We start from the raw sequence: 12,102 nt of genomic DNA, 5'->3' as shown, positions 1-12,102 counted from the left end.
CAGGCTGAAATTGGGGGTTTGGTTCAAGTAGAAGCATTTCCTCAAATCAAGGGAAGACTTACAGGTATCCATCTACCTGACCAAGCTCTTTAGCTTAATGAGAAAACTAGGGAAGAAGGGAGTGGCAAGAGTCTTTTCATCTCTTGTGTAAACAAACAACCAGTTTATTAAGCAGTTTGCATGCACACAGTGGCAAATTACCACTTTGCAAAACGGCTACCTGTCTTCACCCAGACTCACCCTTTGAAGGAATGGAGCAATGCTTAGTATGGCAACAGGTTAACAAACAAGAAGTTCAGGACTATATAGGAAGCTGTCTTCTACTGAGTCAGCCCTTGGGTCCATTTTGCTCAATAATGTCAACACGGGGTGTTAGGAGGCCCTGTGTGAAATTTCAGTGGTGGCTCCATTGGGAGCTGTTGCTGCTGTCTGCCACCTTAATCTAGTAAAGCCATAGTAGGGCAAGGGTAGTGGCACCGGAGGTAAGAGAGGATCCACCTGAAGGTGCTTTGGCAGTGGTGCCTTCAAACCAGAAGCCAATCCTGGTTAATTCTTCAAAGATTTACTAAACTTTTCTATTGCAGTGGCTGGGGAGTGGAAGTGTAAATTCCCCAGAGGGGTTGGCTTGGCTCCCTCACTTTTAAGCATCAGATAAGATGCTAAAGCCTTTAACACAGCTGGCTTAGTTATCTCCCTCTGTTACACTGAACTTCATTTTATTCTGCTATTGGTTTTATCGTATGAAACCAATTTTAGTCATTTGGACTGTTTTGACTGTGATTTATGTACTCAGTGAACTTTTTAATAAGCCCCCCTACCTCACAACCCTTTGAGCTTATAAATAAAAGCAGGATATATTTTTAAAAAGAAAGAAAGAAAGAAAGAAAGAAAGAAAGAAAGAAAGAAAGAAAGAAAGAAAGAAAAATACAAATTGGCGACTCATTCCCAGAGCAGGTTGGAGGCTTCCCCTTCTGCCATTTCACAAGTTGCATAGGCCTAAGCCAAAGGAAAAGGGCCACAAAAATGATCAAGGGGTTGGAGAAACTCCCCTCTGAGGGACAGTTAAAATGTTTGAGGCTTTTCAGCTTAGAGAAAAGGCATGTAAGAGGAGACATGATAGAGGTGTATAAAATTATACATGATATGGAGAAAGTGGAAAGAGCAGTAGGTGAGGTGGCACAGATTGGGCACTATTGTTCTTCCAGATTCCCAACACAGTGGGTTGCTGGCGCTTATTGAGAGGGAGATATGAGGGACAGGACACAGGGAACTTGTGTGGAGCGGCGCAGTGGAGCCAATCCGATGTTGCCACCATGCCAAGCTCCCCGCACCGCATAACTCCCCCTCAGCCTTGGTAAGCACCAGCAGCCCACTATGTTGGGAAGCCGGGAGTGTAATGGTGCACCACCTCACCAGCTACTACTGGGGTAGACATTTCTCACTCTCTTTCTCCCCCCCCCCAAATACTCTAACTAGGAATTATTCCATGGACTGGAATGTTGGAAGACCCAGGACAGACCAAGAAAAGTACTTCTTCACATAGTGCATAGCTGAGTTTGCTCTCACAAGATGGAGTCGAGACATCTAGGTCCAGCAACTTGACTGGCTTTAAAAGAGGATTAGACAAATGAATGGAGGATAAGGCTGTCAGTGGCCACCAGATACAACACTAGCTGCATTCCGCCTCCACATATGGAAGAAGAAGAAGAGGAGTTTGGATTTGATATCCCGCTTTATCACTACCCTAAGTCTCAAAGCAGCTAACAATCTCCTTTCCCTTCCTCCCCCACAACAAACACTGTGAGGTGAGTGAGGCTGAGAGACACCAGAGTGTGACTAGCCCAAGGTCACCCAGCAGCTGCATGTGGAGGAGCAGGGAAGTGAACCCAATTCACCAGATTACAAGTCCACCGCTCTTAACCACTACACCATGCTGGCTAAGCACTATGCCTCTGAGTACCAGCTGCTAGGAATCACAACTAAGGATAGCACTGTTGCACTTGGGTCCTCATAGCGCCTTTGAGTTGGCCACTGTGAGAATAGGATGCTGGACTAGATAGGCCCTTGGCTTGATCTAGTAGGGCTCTTCTTGTGTACTTAGGAACTGGTTGTGTGAGGATAGGCTAGGTCAGAAACTGTGCCCTACAGCTACAGATACAATATGTTATACAGGAGAATTATCCATCTTTTCTTTTTTGAACAACAACCTTGTAGCTGGTAATTACTTCCCGTTTTATGAAAATTGTGTTTCCTTGCGGGGGGGGGATTTGAGTAAGAGAGATAAAAGAGAAGCAAAATGCTTATGAGTTCAATTCTTTTTGAAAGGAAGGAGAGAAGAAAAGAAAAAGAAGAGGGAGGTTTCACTACCTTCCAAGCCATCAACTCACACTATGCAAAAGAAATCTGGAAACAGGCCCAGCCTAAAACATTCCTGTCTGTTCATTTTCAAAAATTCTATGAAAGTTTCAAAGTGGTTGGATCTGGAGCTCACCTGGAGAAAGCAAAGAAAAGAGATTATGAAATAGCCAAATGCTTCGATTTTTATTTTATTTTAAAAATCCCTTCACAGCTTGTAGTCAGCCCTGAGCCAATAAATAAAACACAGATGACCCTAATGAACAATGATGTTTGATTTCCATAATATTTTAACAAGAGATAATGTGATCCTGTCCTCAGAGATTCCCCAGACATTTTGCATCACACAAATCCTCTTCCCCCCCTGCCTCTTGGCAAAGGCTACAACTATTTCACACCCTGGGTTGCCAAGAAAGGGGGGTGATGGGAGTATGTGGATGTCAGCTGAAAACATTCGATCTGGTGGCAGGTGATCTCACGTTTGGTCCAGGGCCATGAATCCTCTCAGAACCCTGTAACATATTGGATGAATTGGGTCATATTTCTTCATAGCACACCTTCATGGAAGTAAGGTTTGTCTGGAGTAGGTGGGACTCTTTTCTGGCTGAGCTCCCACCCTTATCCCATGATTGCTGCATTCCCGCCTCTGTATTCAGAAATGTTCATAGAAAGTTGCCACAAACCAGGTCAGAAAAGATGACTGACAGTGGCTCTCCATTGTTTCAGGTAAGGATCTCTCCCAGCCCTACCTGGAACTGGTGGGTATTGAATCTAGGACTTTGGCATGCAGAGCATGTACCCTACCACTGAATAAAAGAAAAGGAAATAGGAAAAGAAACAGCCAGTTGAGAGAGCCAGTGGGGTGCAGTGATCATAGTGTCAAACTAGGAGACTAGGACTCAAATTCCCACATAGCCATGACATTCACTGGATGACTTTGGGCAAATCATTTTCTCTAAGCCTAACCTAACTAACAGGTTTGTTTTAAGGATAAGTTTGGGGTGCGGGGGTGGGGGAGAGAGAACCATGTGCATCACTTTACTCCTTGGAAGAAAGATGGGGTATAAATCTATTTTCATTGCTACTGGCACCATGATGATGATCTCTTTATTTATTTCATAAAATTTCTATACCCTTTTGATTGTAAAAAAAAAGCCTCAAAGCAGTTGACAAAGATAATAAGACAATGGCATTTTCAATCAAAACAATTAAAACACTCAGAAAACTAAAAACCAGCAATAAACTAAGAACACGCCAGCATCCTAGAGTACTAGGTAGGCTTGTCTAAACAATAATGTTTTTCAAAAGTGCTAAAAAGAATACAAAGTGAAGGTGCCTGTCTGATATTGATAATGGGTGCCGCTACACTAAAATATTGATTTCTTGCAGTTGTGGAATAATACAGCTCTGGAGCTGTGGCAGTGTGTTTTCCTGCCATTGTTTCCAATTGGAGGGAAATTGTTAGAACACAAAAGAGATAAAGAGATGGGATGTGCAAAAGCGCTGTTCTGTCCTTACATCCGCCTTGCCGGCATGGGCTCAGAAGGGCGTTGGATGGGGCATTTCAACTGCCTTTGGTTCTTTCCCCCTCCCTCCCCTGCTGGAGGGTCGCAGCCTAAGCGTATCAGTGAAAACAATTCCTCACATACAGTAAAATCCTGAGGCCTTAACTCTGTATTTGTTCAGGCATCTTCCGGCTTCAATGGAATTCGGACCAAAGGATGTCAAAAACCAAGCGGGCTCTGAGGATTGGAGGAGCTGGGTGGGGGGTGTCACAGTATAATTACAATGACGTTTCGTAACCACAGGGTCTTTCAAATACACAAAGTCTTTTGTTTCTCTCTCTTCTTCTTCTTCTCCTCTCCCCCCACCCCCCAATTTCAATGGAGCATGTTAAGAAGTGATGTGTAGTAAAATATCAGAGTAAAGCACACCATTCATAAAACTGTAATAATGATTAAAGGGGCCTCTCATGTAACCCTGTGACCGCAGTGGAATTTTTTCGAAGGGTTGAAATCTGTGACGCAGACGGAGGGGTGGCTGTTGTTTTTCCCCCCCATTGCCCTTTCATTAGTGCAGAGCGCGCAAAAACTCTTGCAAAGGGGCTGACGCTGAAAGAAAGCCCTTTTGAACCCCTCGTGCAATATAAACCTGTTCCCATCTGATGATGGGAAATTAAATTTGTGCCAGAGTTAAAACAACGCAAAAAGATCGCACTCTTGAACTTTTACATGCTCATTAAAAGAGAGAGAGAGATTATTTGTAGTAGAAAACGTATGCGTGTAGATTTGGAGGGGGGAAATAAATGTATAAATAATGTTTGGAAGAAAGGAAATTGCTTTCTTGCTGCTCTGGAAAGAAAGGGGAGCTGAGAAAGAGGAAGGAAGCTGTACAAAACACACACACAGGCAGCATGAGTTTGCTATTGTCTGCACTTGGGATGACTGTTCTATGGTTTGATTGTTTGAAAAGCTGCCCTCTGATTTTAAAAATTGGCCTATCCAGCACCAACCGGACGTCAAGGGCCCCAGTTGCTCTGAAGGGCCCCAGGTTAGCTAGCTCCAGCTGTGTCAGCTTGCTGAGTCCCTGGCTGGCCGTTTAAACTGGGGGCAGCAGGACAAGGTGCCACTTTTGAATGAGAGCCAGGTTTGGCTCCCATCAGTGGTGACCACCCACCATTTAAATATACATAAAATGCAATGCCCCATTCTACAGATCTATGAAAATTTCCCATAGATCTATGGACTGATGCAGTTCAGTGTTCAGAATCAGTAGACCTTTTGAATACCAGGCTTTGCCATGTGTGGAATTATTTATGGCATTTGTATGCTGCCTCCCCATAACATAAAGTTATCTGAGTGGTGTATAATAACTATGTGAAAAACACTTAGAATCACAGAATTGTAGAGTTGGAAGGGAACCCAAGGGTCATCTAGTCCAACCCCTTGCAGTGCAGGAATCTTTTGCCCCAGGTGGGGCTCAAACCCTGAGGTTAAGAGTCTCATGCTTTGCTATCTGAGGTATCCCACCTACAAAAAGTGAAGATGGGAAGTAAAGACATAGAACTTGCTGCACCCTGAAAATGAATAAGAGATTTTAGAAACAAAGGCCAATGTCACCTAAGTCATTTAAAAGCTGAAAACATAAGAAACTGTCTTAAATGGGTCCACTGGTCCGTGTAGCTCATTAATGTCTACAGTGATGGACAGTGGCTTTCTTGGGTTCCAGGCAGGAGTCTCTCTCAGATATTGAGGAACAGAACCTGGGATTTTCTTCATGCAAAGCAGATGCTCTATCACTGAGCTACAGACCTTCTGGGTAAATCTGTCACTTACCTGGCCTATCTTTAGAACATATTTCTAGATTAATGAAAGGACCATGCTTTATTCCAACAAGGCAGTTCTTACAATGGCCCAATCCCTCTCCACCATTTACTAAAATATACAAAATACAAAGACTCATAGACATAACATAAATATGTACTATTAAGATTTTCCAGCTGATTATACTCAAAAAGGAAAAACCAGGACACCCCAAAAGTTGTTACAAAAACACAAAAAACCCCACAATTTTTTGATTGACTTGCCTAAGATCCAGGACAAAGCACTGCCTTTCAGAAATTCCCCCGGGGACATCAATTCCACTTTTGAAATCCCGGTAATGTCTGGGAAAATCTGGATGTATGGCAGCCCTAATTATACCTCAGATGCAGCTCCTTAGATCATATATATGGTATGCACTTTCCCCCATACAAGGCAAGATAGGAGATCCATTATTGTAGCATTAGTTAGGCATAACTGGCCAAATGTCAATTCCCTAAACACTGCTGCAGTGCTAGAAGACCAAACGTATGTCTATGGAATCCCATTCTAAGCTACATTGTGCTCCTGTGATGTTACACTGTGCTCTGCAGGGGTGAGACTGAACTTACAATGGAGCGAAGTCCATGCTTGCTTATTTATTACATTTGCATTGTGTCTTTTTTCCATGGAGCTCAGGGTTCCCAGGTGGTCTCCCATCCAGATGCTGACCAGACCCCGACGTGCTTAGCTTCAGAAATGATGCTGCGTCATGTGCCTTCACACCATTCCTTGGGGCTATAGAAATAAAGTCAAAGAAAACACGGACCCTCTAAACTTCATAACAGAAATGAACTAGAATGAACACAAGACAAAGGTGATTCAGTGTCCTGGGTTTGCTTCTCATCCCCCAAAGAACAATGGAACAGAGATGGAGTTTCATTTTGCTTCAAGGGAGGGAACCCCAAGAAATATAATTTATCACTATCACCTTCTAGTAATACAATGAGTAGGCACACAATGATTGGAATATGGGGAGGACATTATGTATTCTGCCTCCTGACCCAGCCAAAAGTGAGAAATGTGGTATTAATAATTAGTAGTGGTGTCTCCTGATTAAACAAATATTTGACAGTCTGTTGGAAGCAATTGGAAGGATTTCAACAATTATATTACAATCCCAGAAATTGACAGTAAACTAGTGATGCTAGAGATCCTCCAAAAGGGTCTTACAGCACCCAGAATTATATGAGGGAGGAAATAATAATAATAATATAATATTTTTTTGTTTATACCCCGCCCTCCCCAGCCATGTTTTTTAAATGTATAATATGTACTCGAGCTTAGCATGTAGCTTGCTTCCAGCTCATTTGTTAATAGACTGAAGGATATGTCATATTCTACCTATAAGTAGTGGCTTACTGAAGACTCATAACAACAAGAATATGAAATAAATATAGGAGGAAAAGCAGACAGTTCCTTTGACTAACTGGCCCTGTAGGTTCCATCTGTCATCAAATACATGGGGTCAAAGAGGTACTACTAAGGTGATGATATAACCACACTTTTATGTACGGCAGACAGATCAGGCAAAAACATTTCGCTGTAATCAAAGGGATCCGCATTTTATCCTAAAACAATCACAGGCTCTGATGAGAGAGAGAGAGAGAGAGAGAGAGAGAGAGAGAGAGAGAGAGAGAGAAAGGTGCTGTCCTGAGACAGCTGCTCTTTTCACGTTACAGGAGGAAGGAGAGCAACCAGAGAACCAGAGAATTTTAACGAAGACTTAGTACAGTACTTGGATGCTTTGCAAGTGAACCTCTCCAGAAGCTCACAGAGCAAAAAGGGAAATGAGTTGTAAAAACTCACTTTGTCGTGATACATTAGTGACCCATTCTCTGCAGAAAGTTAATTCTTGGTGTAATATGTTGTGATGGTGAAAATTTAGATATTCCTCAGGAAACAGAAACTGTGGCAGCAGCCCTTTCCGGAAACGTTAAGTAGCTGAGCTGACAGTGATGGTGCACCTTCCGTTTTCTTCTTAAGTTATCTTTCTCATTCATTTTGCTTTTATTTCAACCCACATTAATGCCAGTGCAGCTCCTTTGCTTATTCTGGTTCCTGCTTCTCTGACATCCCCACACACCCCTGGCTGCTGCTATGTTTTCCTCTTTCCTGAAGTACAGTGGTACCTCGGGTTAAGTACTTAATTCATTCTGGAGGTCCGTACTTAACCTGAAACTGTTCTTAACCTGAGGTACCACTTTAGCTAATGGGGCCTCCCGCTGCCGCAGCACGATTTCTGTTCTCATCCTGAAGCAAAGTTCAGGATGAGGTAATATTTCTGGGTTAGCGGAGTCTGTAACCTGAAGCGTATGTAACCTGAAGTGTATGTAACCCGAGGTACCACTGTAATGGTATGAGTGATCCCACCCAATCAGGGACCACGTACTCAACACGACAACGCCCCAGTGCCACACTATATAGGCCACGTTCACACCATACATTTAAAGCACAATGGCACCACTTTAAACACTCATGGTTTCCCCCAAAGAATTCTGGGAGGTGTAGTTTGTTAACGGTGCCAAGAGTTGTTAGGACACACACACACACACACACACACACGATGGCTACAGTTCCCAAAATCAACCATCCCCTCTTCACAGGGAAGTCTGAGAATTGTAGCTCAGTGTGGGGAACAAGGAATCTCCAAACAACTCTTAGCACCCTTAAAAACTACAGCTCCCAGAACCCCCCCCCCCAACAAAACAACTCTAAGCCATCAGCCAACAGACCAGTCTTTCTTTAAGCTATATGGGACATCAGATAATCTCATTCATAGAATGCATTACTTTAAAAAAAAACCCACCACCCAGAAACACTAGGATTATTTATTTATTTAAAACAAAATGTTCCAATTCAAGTCTTGTTTTCTCCCTGCTTCCTGCAAGTATTTTTGCTGAAATGAGGTTTCCTCCCTTAACTTACTGTTATTTGCTGAGAAAGTAGAAAACTTAACTTTCACCAGCAATCATGCATGGTATATTATGATGAAAACAAAAGAAAAATTGGGAGTTGGGGCATTGAGGGGGGGGGGTTTGGAACTAGCAGTTCCAGGACTTCAATAATCCTTTAGCATCTAAAGAAATGACAAGGGAGGAAGTTTTAATATAGATGAGGCTTTTTTATTTGCATTTCTTAACAATAAGGGTGGTTTATACTCCACCTGGCGTCTTTTCTCACATCACCTTTTATGAGCTTCTCTCCGAGACAAGTATCTTTGTACAAAGGGTTTCCTCTCCCTCCCTCTCCTCCTGTTCTAACTCTCTACCAGGCTTCAGTATACAAGCACAAAGGAAGCATTGAAAGAAACACAGTAGGACATCTCCTTTGATCTTATGTTCTAATAACTTGTGTATGTTTGTGTCCAAAAACAATGCTCAGAGGGTGTTTCTCCCCCCCCCCTTCTCTAGTGAACTGTTTGCTTGTTGCCTCTGCCACCACTGAAAGGAAAGGGTTTTCATCACAGGGCAAGAGTTAAACATTTAATTTTAGCCAGGCAAAAGTGGGTTGTTGTTATTTTTAATACAAATGAAAGCGCGTGAACAAGAGACTGTAAATGCTAATAATTGCTTTAGTGTCTGCGGAAAAGCATCTTCAGACTGACAGCAGATGTGGGATCAGTTCACATGTGTCCCGTCTGAGTGGCTCCGGATCCAGTGGTGAGGAACTTCGGAAATGAGCCCTGGCAAATCCAAGCACTGCAGATACAGGGAACAGACTGGGGCTCAGTGGTTAGAGCACCTGATTTGCATGCCGAAGGTCCCAGGTTCAATCTCTGGCATTTCCAGGAAGGGCTGAGGAGAGACTGCTGCTAGCAATGAGCAAAAAGCAAAAAAGTAGGACAGACAAGAAGCCAGCTGGCCTCTGCAGAGGTCTGTCACCTACTGCCCGGGAGGAAAAAACACACTATCAGGTAGGAATGGAGGGCCCAGGCTGAGAAAAGTGAGGTTGGCAAGGAGGACAAGGCAACCAAAATGATCCTGAGGATAAAGCGACTCAACTATGAAGATCGCAGCATTTCTTAGTTTAGAGAAAAGGCGAGAAAGTGGCAACATGACAGAAGTTTATAAAATTATGCATGGAATGGAAAGAGTGGATAGAGAAAGGTTTTTCTCCCTCTCTCGTAAAATAGAACTAATGGACATCCAATGAAGCTGAATGTTGGAAAATTCAGGATAACTAAAAGAAAGTACTTCATCACATAGCGCACAGCTGAACTGTGGACCTTGCACCCGCAGGAGGCAGTGATGGCCACCAACTTGGATGGCTTTAAAAGAGAATGGACAAATTCATGGGGACAAGACTCTCAATGGTTACAAGTCATGATGAAGGAAATACTAGTTGCTGGAACTGCAAGATGGGAAAGTAGTCTTGCGCTCGGGTCCCGCTTGCAGGTTTCGCACAGGCGTCTGGTGGTCGGCCACTGTGAGAACAGGATGCTGGACTAGACAGGCCTCTGCAATGTCATCCTTCATCTATTCAAGTGTTGTGGACCCACTCTTGCTCTGTGACCCCTCCAGGAACTGCTTCCTCTTCCACATGGGGCTGGGGACGACGGCACCCGCACAGGGTGGTACAGAGAGTGAAAAAGCTGCGCAATACTGAAAAGTGAGCCAGTTTCTGGCACTGACTCCCCCTGCCATCAGATCTGTCTCTGCCTACCACGGGCTGCGGCATGGTTGTCTAGACCTCATGATGGGGGGTAGTTCCTGTTTGTGGAATGCCCTCCCTGGTGACATGCATCCACTTCCCTCATTGCCAATTTGCAGGATAAATTTAAAGCCATTATTGTTTACGTAGGCATTTGATAGCTGAGAGAGGCTGGCCACTTGATGGTATACTATTGCTTTGTAAATGTTTTGAGATGTTTTGTTTTTTATGTTTTAAATGTATTTTTATTTCATTTTAAGATATCTGTTTTGATGTTTGCTCCCCTGGGTTCCTTGGGGAGGAAGGGTGGGATTAATGAATACACTCATGGGGGGGGGGGGAGAATTCCCCACACCTGCCTCCAGGGATTTACCCAGCTAACTCTGAAGTCCAAAGTTGTTGTACGACTCATCCACACTTCCTCCTGTCCTGCTGCTTTTACCTGTGGAAAACCACTCTTTAGCGCTTAGTTGGAGCAAACAGCAATTCAGGTTTTCTCTAGAGGTTTTCTCCAATTTAGCACTGAAAAGTGAGTTTTTCCTGAGAAAGGAGTGGGGCAAGGGGGAAATCACTCAGACTCGTGCTTTCTAGGCGCAGAACAAGGGGAAATGTGGATGAGCTTGTAATCCATGCCTAACTTTTCGTGGAGGGGTAGAAACTTGGGTGGCATTCCTAGGCACACGTTTTTGGAAGTGAGCTCTACTATTTATGTATGAGTAAACATGCACCAGATTTCACTGCACATCTCTGTAACACCTTGGAGGGCTAAATCAGGAATAGCCAATGTAGAGCCCTCCATATGTTGTAATCCAGCAACATTTGGAAGGCACCACATTGGCTACACTTGGTAACTTATACTATGCTTCTGTAGTTCATATTCTGCTTCATCAGATGCTGAAATGGAGTGAAGAACAATAAGCACATCAGGTCAACTGCTTTAAATTTTAAAATGCAGCACCCCAGTGGAGTCTTCATCTTGACTACACCATGTTTTATTATTATCAGATGTTCTTTTCTCTCTCTTTCTTTCACCTGTGGCTCTCCACATGTTGTAGGAGAACTCCAGCTCCCATCAGCCCCAACCACCATGGCCAATGGTCAGGGGTGATGGGAGTTGTAGTCCAGCAACATCTGGAAGGTCACAGACTCCCAGTCCCTGTTTCAGGCGATTAGAGAGAGATATGAGCCTTCCCCAACATAGTGCCCTATGTTGTTGGATGCCAACTCCCATCAGCCCTGCCAGCAGGGCCAATGGTCTCACACATGTGTGAGATGCTATCCAAAACATCTGGAAAACCGAAAATATCTAAGCGTCTTGGTGAAACAATTTTTTCCCACTTGTTGCGGCAACTGTATTGTGCTACACTAGATGCTGCATCATTGTTGAGTTTATTTTTATTCTTTCTTTTTTATATATTGCATTTTATTGTACTGCAATTATATAGTTAATTCTCATATATTGTATTTTGTTGTATTACAATTTGTATTCCATACAACATATAAGAAATAAAATAAAAACACAATTAAAAAATAGGAATTTTAAAAATGATGGCTGCACCATCTCCCATCTTCAACCACAAACCTGCAAACATGCATACACACTGTACCGTCAAAGCACATTCAATATACATTTCCCCTCCTGCAAAGAATTCTGGGCACTATAGTTTGTTTAGGGTTGCTAGGAATTGTAACTCTATGCCGAGGGCCCAGAATTCTTTGTGGGATAGGATAGGCT

General features: G+C 43.3%; 1 protein-coding gene across 2 annotated transcripts in view; it reads right to left on the bottom strand.

Moving 5' to 3' along the window:
• NKD1 (NKD inhibitor of WNT signaling pathway 1) overlaps positions 1–2,491 on the bottom strand; it is a 132,457-nt gene extending 129,966 nt beyond the window's left edge. For both annotated transcript variants that reach the window (XM_083513729.1, XM_083513731.1), the window contains exon 1: positions 2,388–2,491. The gene's annotated coding sequence lies outside the window, so the exon portion shown is untranslated. The remainder of the gene's footprint in view (positions 1–2,387) is intronic.
• Positions 2,492–12,102: the final 9,611 nt, after the last annotated feature.

This window comes from Podarcis liolepis (assembly GCF_965112155.1).
Source record: "Podarcis liolepis genome assembly, chromosome: 7".
Lineage (NCBI taxonomy): Eukaryota > Metazoa > Chordata > Lepidosauria > Squamata > Lacertidae > Podarcis > Podarcis liolepis.
This window is presented reverse-complemented; position numbering and strand designations above follow the sequence as displayed.